A 10,333-nucleotide genomic window follows, 5' to 3' on the forward strand; every position below is an offset into this window, starting at 1 on the left:
ATGGATTAGCTATACATGGGGGGGGGGGTCTATTTCTAGACTCTATTCTGTTTCATCGTTCTATTTACCAAGCATTACTCCAAACCCACATTATCCTGATTACTTGAAGCTTTAAAATAGGAGCTGAAATCAGATAGTGTTAAGTCTTCTGACTTTGTTCTTTTTTTTTCTCAAAAGTGTTTTGGCTGTTATAGGCCCTCTGGATTTCATTATGAATTTTCAAACTAGATTACTGGTTTTTACAAAATAGCTTTCTAGAATTTTAATTACGATTGCATTAAATCTACACGTCAAACTGGGAAGAACTGACATCTTAACAACAGTGAGTCTTCTGACTCACAAACACGGCGTATTTCTCCATTTACTTAAGTATTCCTTGGTTTTTCTCAGCAATGTTTTGTAGTTTTTAGTGAATTAGTCTTGCACAACCTTTGATAGATATTTCTAAATATTTCATATTTTGATGCTCTTATAAATTTAAAATTTTAATTTTCTAATTGCTGCTACTATATAGAAATATCACAGATGTGTGTATATTGATCTTGAATCTGAAATGGCCCTAAACTCACGTATTAGTTTTAACAGCTTTTTTGTAGATGCCTTAGGATTTTCCTCCCTAGACAATCATGTAATCTATGTTCACTCTGGCTTTCAATATTCCTTCATTTATACCCACATATCCACCTGGTATAATTTTTCTTATGCCTCAAGATTTCTTTAGTATTTCTTACACAGTTGATCTGCTGGTGATAAATTTTGTGGCTCTGAATGTCTGAAAAAGTCTGTATTTTTCTTTAACTTTTGAAAGATATTTTCATTGGGTTATAGAATTCTAAACTGACAGATTTTTCTTTCAGTAATGTAATGATGTTCTGGCTGCTTTTAAGGTTTTTCTCTTTCTCACTGGTCTTAAGAAATGTGATTATGATGTGTCTTGGTATAATTTTATTCGTGTTTATTGTGCCTGGGAGTCACTGGGATTCTTAGAACTATGAGTTGATAGTTTTCATCAAGTTTGGAAACTTTTAGGCTATTATTTATTCAAACTTTTTTTTTTTTGGTCCCCTTTCTCTCTCCTCTCCTTCAGGGACTCCAATGACCTCACTGACTTATTTTAGATTACCCAAAATAAGCCCACAGATGAGACATAGAGGAGGCAATACAATACAACTGGTCTTTGATATATCCATGCAGAAGATATGGAGAAAGAAATAATCAAGGTAAGATGGGAAACATGCTGGAGGAAACGTCAGAAATTCCTGCTCAAACTGCACCAAAACTAACGCTGTGGCTTTAGGTTAATCCCTTTATCTTTCTGGATATCAACCCTGAAATCTGGGAGCTGTTCTAAATGACACCCAAGATACCTTCCAACTCTCCAACTTATACCTTTTTTTTCTTTTTTCTTTCTACAGCCATACCTGCAGCATATGGAAGTGTCTGGGCTAGGAGTCAAAGTGGAGCTGCACCTGCAGGCCTACATCACAGCCACAGCCAACACCGGATCCGAGCCACGCCTGTGACCTATGCTGGATCCTTAACCCACTGAGTGAGGCTGGGGCTGGAACCTGCATCTTCATGGAGACTACATCACATTATTAACTCACCAAGCCACAATGGGAACTCCAACTTACACCTTTTTGGATTCTGAGTAAATTCCGGTAAGAGGAGAGGCAAAGGAAGGACTGCAGTCTCATATCCTCACACGTGCCTGGCCACTCATCTTCTCTCTTCTTAGTACGACTAGTTTCAACAATTCGAGCTCAGAGGAGAGAACTAGGTTATCTGGACAAATCCACTCACTGAAAAGAACTAAAAGTTGTTTTTAGAACTTCATTTAGGCGTTTCCATTGTGGCTCAGTGGGTTGGGAGCCCGACTAGTATCCATGAGGACACGGGTTTGATTCCTGGCCTCACTCAGTGGGTGAAAGGGTCTGGCATTACCATGAGCTGTGGTGTGGGTAGCAGACATGGCTCAGATCTGGCATTGCTGTGGCTGTGGTGTAGACCAACAGCTGCATCTCTGATTCGACCCCTCGCCTGGGGAATTTCCATATATGGTGGATATGGCCCTACATTGAAAAAAAAAACCCACAAAATAAAGCTCCATTTAAGGGAGTTCCCTGGTGGTGTAGTGGGTTAAGGATCCTTCGCTGTCACTGCTATGGCTCGAGGGTCACTGTTGTGGTGCAAGTTCAATCCCCGGCCCAGGAACTTCCACATGCCGTGGGCATGGCCAAAAAAAGGAAAAAAAGAAAAAAATTCATTTGAGGATGGGGGAGGGATAAATTAGGAGCTTGAGAGTAACAGCTACATACTACTATTTACAACATAAACAAGAAGGACCTACTGTGTAGCACAGGGAACTATATTCAATATCTTGTAATAACTCAAAATGGAAAAGAAACTGAAGAATATATATATATATATATATATATATATATATATTTGAGCTCAAAAGCGTTAGAAAACTATATATATGTATACATATAAATTTGAATCACTTTGCTGTACACTAGAATCTAACAAAACACTGTAAACCAACTATACTTCAATTTAAAAAAATCCTTCAAAACATCAAAGAGCCTGATAAGATAGTAAGAAAGTACTAGGGAAATCAGAAACTAAGAGAAAAATGAAAATACCGAAGCCGTACTTGCCCACCCAGGGAATTGATTTATTACTGCCCTAAATCCCTAAAGATACAAACGTTCAGTCACTGGGAATTTGATGAGATAATTTATCTTTATCCAGTTGATGGGATAATGACCCACATAACAGGATCCATTTCCACAATGAATCCCTTATTTAGTATTAGTTGTGTTCAAAGATTAGGATTTCAGTCTGGAATAAACCCGGCATTATGTAAGAGGGCTCAAGCTGAGCTCTTAGATCATTAAACTACTTGACATGACCTCCAAGTTTTTATTTCACAGCCAGAAGTGCTTAAACCCTATTCCCTAGTCCTTCTAGAGGTCCTAGAAAAGACGGGGAATTTTGCTGGGCAGGCCCGCCCCCTCATTCTGCCACTTACTTTCCTGGCTGCTTTTCATGTCTTCCAACAGTAAGGCATGTTATGAAATTGACTTTCAATATCATTCTTTTCCAGTCTGTCAGCTCAGATACTGATCACAGAACAGGTCAACGTGCTAGCTCTTAACAAAGCCATTTCTGTTTTCGATTTATCAAAACAGCCTTCTAAAGTCATGTACTTGTAATGATGATTGGTGATTCAACAAAACTTTACGGAGGGGGGGTGTCACTTTTAATTTGGGCTAAGCGGACAGACAAGCCCTTTGCATCTTCTCGCTATCAATACTGGCTCCCAGGGGTAGGAGGGTCACAGAAATAAAGTCACCCCAGAGATTCCCCAAGCGTTGTGCTCGCAGTAAACACCATGGCACTGGAATGATGGCAGCCAGGGTACAAGCACTTCCTGGAGGTCAGTGAATGCTCTCATTCTTTTGCTTTGTGTTTCCTAAATTCCATTTGCGATGTCTGTGTGTCTCTGTAGCTTAGATGGTGGCTGGGGTTCCATAAGGAGTGTTAACTGCAATGACGTAGCAAGAACAGCCAAGGCTTACTCCAGGAGAAAAGCCTTTTCAGGCCCATTCTGGTTTTGGATCCTTCTCTCCAAAGGATGCCCTTTCAAGGTTTTCATGGTCTAGGGCAAGGCCATTCTTCCATTCTCTCATTCCCTAAGAGGCAGTCAAAATTAGGAGGGCGTCTGTTTTCCTGGACTTCCAAATTTCCCACTGTGCTGTTAAAATTGCACAATATGGTAGTCTTACCTGTGGTTTTCATATGCAAATTGGGCCATTAAGTAACCTTCTGTCTCAAGAAGTTAGGAGCCTTTTACGTTCAACTAATACACCACTCATTCATGGAAATGGTATTTTGTGAGGCCAACAGCCCTTCTACACAACAACACACCTTGTGCCATAAATATTCATTGAGGACTTAGGATGTGCCAGGCACTCATGCTGGCGACACAGAAGGAAGCAAAAACAGTCTTTATCCTTTATCATTATCAACTGATAGACTATTCCCTGCCAGTTTACTCTGTAGGCAAAAACTTCAACAAGAGTTGAAGCCTCATGAATTGTGTTTAAGTGATAATTTGAGGATTGATGTTGATTTCAATTGCAAAGGAAATTTCAATCTCCCCACCTCACCACCCACCCCTGCCATACCCCTCAGCATACACCCATTCTTCATACTTCCAGGCCTAGGCTGTTTTCAGACCAGAACTCATGATACTGCTTATTTGTTTAAAAACAAAGATGAAACCTTAAAACATTAGCTGCAGTTTCAAGTAGCATCCTAAATGCATATTTATTTTGCTATGCGGTTTGGAAATTGAGAGAATTCTTTTTAGTGCCAAAATGGCAAGGAAAAATATGAAATGCAATGAAAAGAATGAAGTCTAAGCTTTGACCTAAAATACCATACATTGACTCAGATTCTTTTGCTTTCATATGCTATAAGAAGGTTTTTTTTTTTTTTTTTCTCCTTTCTGGCATTAAATTGACCTTATCTGTCAAACCCAAAGGCTCAAGGCTGCAATACAGCATTGTACCTTTGTTCTCAGAACCCTTTTACTACCTTATATAGTTTTCAGGAAGCTAGACTTAAAACCCCATCACAACACAGTATCTCTTTCCACAAAAGATTTTTTCCTCCATCCTAAGGGTTTTTAAACATTTCTTAATAAATCCCAACTGGGATTCATTTGAGTTGGGGAGTGAAATAAAGATTAACTGGTTCTTGCTGACAAGGAAAAAAAAAATCAGTTGGAGAATTTATTTATCTAGGTTGCTTAAAGTTCAGGGAAATGTCCTTTATACCCTTCCACCTAGAAGGGCTGTTCATTAGCTGGACTGAATCACAGAGCAAAAGAAGAAAGAGTCTGGATGGAATAAGCTGCCATCTCTGCAACAAAAGCAGGGATGTACATGAAGGCTTTAGTTCACTTCATGTGGTCCAGGGCTGGGTGGAGATGGCAACGGGACATCTGGAACACTCATGAACATATTTTCCTGATGGGAGCTGCCAATAGTGCAATTCCTCTCTGATTAGCACCCTAAAATATGCAGTCTCTGTGCACCTTTTATTCAGCTAAGGAGAGGCTGTCCCAGCTATGAACATCAGGCTTCTAGGGGGAATAACTGATTCAGCTGAGATGAAAAGAGCCAACAAGAATTTTAGCTCAAAGTGCAAGGATACACCGAACCTAATGAGTTGAGAATAAACGTCATTGGAGAACTTATGCTGTCTCTGACCTCCTGACTTCAATTGCCCTGAGGACTCAGAACCTCTGGGGAGAGAGTTTCATTCTTTTGTAGTTTCACACCAACCCCCAGGAGGAAAAAAATCGATAATCCTCCCCCCACCCTTTTCTGTGACGTTTCCATCTATCTGGGTATCCAGATGGGAGAATTTTAGCAAGTCTGGAATGTGTAGACATTTCAGACACACGCTGCCACTTCCCTTTGCTCAGTGAAGGACTAAACACTGTTACCACTCACACCTTGTTCATTCCTGAATGTAGCTCTTCCGGTTACCTGGCCAAAACAAGGACCCTGTCTTTCCTCACGGATGTTAGGTGAGTGATGTCTCCTGGAAATGAGATAAATTTATCTTAAGGTATCCTTGGAAACAGAGAACAGATGTGGAACAGAGGACTAAAAGTCAGAGATTACTAATTGTGTATCTTGTTTTCTTCCCAGCGAGTTTCAGCTTTCCCTCCTCTTGCCTGTTCCTGCAGATGTCCAATCCTTCCTATCTGCTCTGCCTTCCGTTACCCCTTTCAAGGGCCAATTCCCAAATTACTAATTTTTAAGGAAGCTGCTGTTGAAGAAGCCAAGCATTCTGAAGGGTTAATGAGTAATTTAGGAAGTGGTGCAGAGAAGAGATCTCTTGACTAGGAACTAGAGAACCTGAACTCCAGCTTGGCTTGGCTGCTAAGGGGCCGCACGACTTTTTCACCTTTCGTAAACTATGTCCTAGTCTTCAAAATTCTAGAAAGTCTTTTTCAATTCTCACTCTCAGAGACTGAGCTGCAGATATTTATTAGATATACGTCAATTTCACTACCTGTAATTTGTGTAAAATTGAGGTGCTGTCTAAGGGTTTCCTAATATAGAGAAATTGAGACTACATTCTTAGAGCACTTCCTCCAAGAAAGCCAAATTGATGAGCTCTTCCCATTCCCAGTTTCCTATCCTTTGCTTCCAATTACTGAGCTAAGATATTATCCTCAGTTTATCCCGTGTCTGGTTCTACTGCTTGAAACCAGAGAATACCAGGAAAAGCCCCCTTTTTTTGTTTGATGATATCAGTTGGGTAAGATTAAGAGTCAATCCCCTAAGCCATGTCTTTCCAGCCACATTTGAATAGGAACACTTCCTGAAACTCAATGTCTCATATCACATACTCCCAAAATTAAACCAGAAATATGTTATTTGAGAAGAACCCAGATGCACTGAAGAAAGAACATTTGCTTTCTTTAGTGGTCTTATGTCTACTGGGATCCCCTTAGCAATACAAACTCAGAAGCACTGCAACGTTAAGGACCATGCTTCTTTTAACTGGGTCCAGGCACAGAGTCAAGTGATATTGTTTAAGTTCGTGTAGACATAGAATAGTTCGTTTCGACTGAATTCTCTGATTAAAGTTCACAAATACAATGCTTTATCTTAAAAAGCCCACCCAAAGTAGGCTAAGGTTCTCTTGCTGAGATATCGGTAAGTTTTCCTGAAGTGCTCACCCCCTGCCTCTCCTCCAAAGAGATTAGCCTGCTCTTTCTCGAGTCCCTTCTCGCCTTATTTAATTCCAACTTGATGTCATAGAAAATTAAGAAAAAAACTTAAGTTTGTATTTTTAAAAAATGCATACAGTCCGTCTCTGAATTCAATGGGGAAAGAGGGAAGAAAAGGACAATTAGGGTCTATTGTGCCCCTACTATATGCCAGATATGTTCACATACATTATCTCACGCAAGTTTGATGATACTTTGTAGTGATTTAGCTTTGATGTTAGAGATGGGAAAACTGAGGTTCAGAGAGGCTAAGTTATCTTCTCAAGGTCAAACAGCACGTTGCAAAACCAGAACTGAAACAAGAGCTGTCTGACTCTAAAGCTCAAGCACTTCCTACTCTTAACAGGCAGTTCACTCTAGTGAAAAAATCCACTCCTGAGAGGGTCTTAGCATTTTAAGCATTAAGAGGATTAGTTAGGATTCTCTGGAGCCTCCAAATTCTGTTGTATCTGCACTGAATCCCACGTTTAAAAAGACAGAAAGAAAAAGAAAACAAACAAACAAACCCACCACCGACCCAGACACGCCCTCCACAATGGAAATTCAGAACCCAGGACAGTTCCTGAGTCATGTTTGCAGGAAGTCGTCCTTGGATTCTGTCACCGAGCTCACACCCTCATTCTTGACTTCCCAAGTGGCACTGAGAAAGAGAGGAGGAAACGTAAAAAAGTATAAGATGGGATCCTCTGACACCATGGTGGAAATTAGCACATCTCCCAACAGACCAAGATAAAAATGCATGTGAGAAGAACAAGGGAACCAAACAGATGGGGCAATAAGATGGAGGCGGAATGAGCTCATCAGGATTCCCAGCGCTCAGCTCAAGTCCACCCTGGGCTCTCTGCTAACCTGGGAGCCAGGAGACATAGTGAATGAGTGGGTGGTTACTATGCTGCAGCATCAGTTACACTAAGAGATTAGGTGGAGCTGATTCACGGCTGCAGATCTGCACGACTTTTCAAGCGAAGGAAATTCTGTGGGCCCTGGTCCCTGCCACTCAAGTAACCATCCTCATGGGTAGCATGAGTCAGATATGCAGGATCCCCCAGGTAGACCAGGCTGCTGTGCTGTGAGTAAACCATGTTCTCGAGGGCAGATTTCAACCCCAGCTATGGCATCGCCTTGTGTGGAGGTTTACCTGCTGTGCCACAAATACCCTGCCTTCCCAGACTCACCCTTGGCTACAGGTGGTTCACAACACAAAAACAAAGAACAAAGCTCTGGAACATCCATCACCACAAATAGGGGCTTTTTCTCAAACTACCAGCTCTTAAGCAGAGTCAAAAGAGCCTTTGGAGAGTCTCGTCTAATCCTTTTATCTTATACATAAGGAAACTGATGTTGGAGAGGAGAAAAGACTTGCTCCAAACCACTTAGCTAGTGTCGGAGTTGGAATGAGGATTTGTTCCTAAGCCAGCACTTTCCACTGCACCAGGAAGACAAAATAAAGCCCTAAAATAGCATATGCCCTGTTAAGGAAGCCTTCTAATTATACGGTCTCCAAAGGAAAAAAAAAAATATCTTAAATGCCTGGGTCATTCCATCTGGGCTTTGGCAGTTCCACTGATTACAACTTCCCATATTGGAAATCTTTTGAGAAATTTAAGAGTAAATATTTGGGGATATATGCTTTGTTATTGTTACGTCTTCTTGCACTCTTTTTTTTTTAATGCAGGAGGGAATTCGAATTCTGGAAATACACTTGATTTTACTGAATTATTAAAGGAACGAGGCTCTGTTTCAAGGAGTTGTAAATACGAGTGTATCAGTCTGTGCCAAGAAAGGATGCATGGAAAAATCTAGGCATATCACCTCGATTGTGGCATCCAATTAAGAGCCACCCAGGTCTATGAGTTTTAAAACTCCAGGCCTCTGAGCAAAAACTGAAACGCCAAATCCTTATCTGGATAATTCCAAACAGGTCTGAATTTGGTGCATCATGGAATAACCTAAAATGTAGTATTTTATAAAGTGCTTTGCAACCCTGTTAATTGCAATTTGTTGATCTGCATCACTCAGAGAAGTCTGTTTTACCATTTTAAGTATGACTTTGGATAGACTCATTCCTCCTCATCCTTCTTCAGCTTCTTGAAAGTTCCTACGAGCCCTTAATACACAAACTGCCCCCGCCACGCCCCCACCCCAAACATACCTTTCCTACTAACACTTTTTTAACTAATACTTTTTTTCTACTAATACTTTTTCTACCACGCTTTTCTACTAATGAATTTTCTTACCTGAGCCGTCATCACTTCCACTGTCCTGTGCCTTGGGTGTTGTGTAGACCAGATTTCCTGTCACTAATGTTTATCCACGAAGAGATTTTTCACGTATGGAACTTTTCTTGTAATTTAGCAACCTTATCCTTGAAAACTCCACAACTATTTACATAGCAGAAGCTATTGTTTGAAGTGCAAAGCAGGTCACAATTTGGTTTCTGGAGATTAATCACTGCGGTCTCTTTTATATTATCATAATAATTTCATTTATTTTGATACACTTTGTTTTCAGAATCAACCTCAGCTTCTGTGCAGAAGTGACAAATCCATTTGTTTCTGGTATAATGGATAATATGATTAATGACCTTGCCACAGGATTTTTTAAAAATAGAGGGAAAAAAAATAAAGATTTCCATTTATAATGTGCAGGAAACCGGCTCCGTCTGTAGCTCTCTGAACTTGTTTGTAAACCACAGACCAGATTCTGAAACAAATTTGCTTCTGCCTTTGGGGGTTTCTGTGCGTATCTGAGGATCTCCACGGATCTGAGGACAGCGGTCTCTAATTGGGAAACTGGACCCCGTGGGCACGCCGTCTACGAGGGTGGGGCACTGTTTCACTACGTGGCACCATCGCGGTGACTGTGGTTGGATCAAGGCCTGCCAAGCCCAGGCCCTGCTGAATCAGGTCACCGTCCCGCGGGCTGTCGCCGGACCCGCGCGGGAGAGCTCTGCGAGTGGCCTCGTGACCCCGGCCCAGTCCACGCCCCTAGGTGGAGGCGACGGGGCGCGAGGTCCGTCGGCGCTGGCGCCCGCGTCGGGTCCCCGCAGATCTGAGAATTCTTTCCGAGACGGGGACAGGGACGCGGCCGCGGAGGGGGTCCCGGAGGCGGCCGTCGTGCATCTCCCTCCCGCCTTCCGGATGAGATGGCCGCGGCCGGGCAGAGGCGGCCCGCGCTGGCTGCGGGTGGGTGGCGACGGCAGCGCTCGGTTCGAGTCCCGCCAGGGGCGCCTCCTCACTTTCTTCACTTTGTGAAATGGGGGCCGCCCCCGCCCCGGGGCTGCGGCGACCAAGCACCAAGGCCTGGCGCCGCGCCTGCAGCCCAGCAGCCGCCCCGGGGGCGGCAGGGCACCAGGGGGCTCTTGCCTTCTCCTCCGCCTGCGACGTCCCCGTCCTCGGGGCGCCCGGACAGGGCCCCCTGAAGGCACTCAGGGCCTTTTTTTCTACCTCAGCCCTCTCTCCACCCGGGCCCCCGCGCTCTCACCCCCGGCTCCGGCCCACGCGCCCGCCCGCC

At 42.8% G+C, this 10,333-nt stretch overlaps 1 long non-coding RNA gene across 3 annotated transcripts in view; it reads right to left on the minus strand.

Moving 5' to 3' along the window:
• LOC146404351 (uncharacterized) overlaps positions 1-10,326 on the minus strand; it is an 84,526-nt gene extending 74,200 nt beyond the window's left edge. For 2 of the 3 annotated variants that reach the window (XR_014840097.1, XR_014840096.1), the window contains exon 1: positions 9,058-9,196. This is a non-coding gene — a long non-coding RNA (uncharacterized LOC146404351). Of the gene's footprint in view, positions 1-9,057 lie in introns of all 3 variants that reach the window. The other variant, XR_014840095.1, reaches the window with a different exon arrangement.
• Positions 10,327-10,333: the final 7 nt, after the last annotated feature.

Source organism: Sus scrofa, chromosome 3 (assembly GCF_054392235.1).
Source record: "Sus scrofa isolate SSC_HxYL_T2T_F1_AM1 chromosome 3, Sscrofa_HxYL_maternal_Yorkshire_Landrace_v2.0, whole genome shotgun sequence".
NCBI classification, from domain to species: domain Eukaryota; kingdom Metazoa; phylum Chordata; class Mammalia; order Artiodactyla; family Suidae; genus Sus; species Sus scrofa.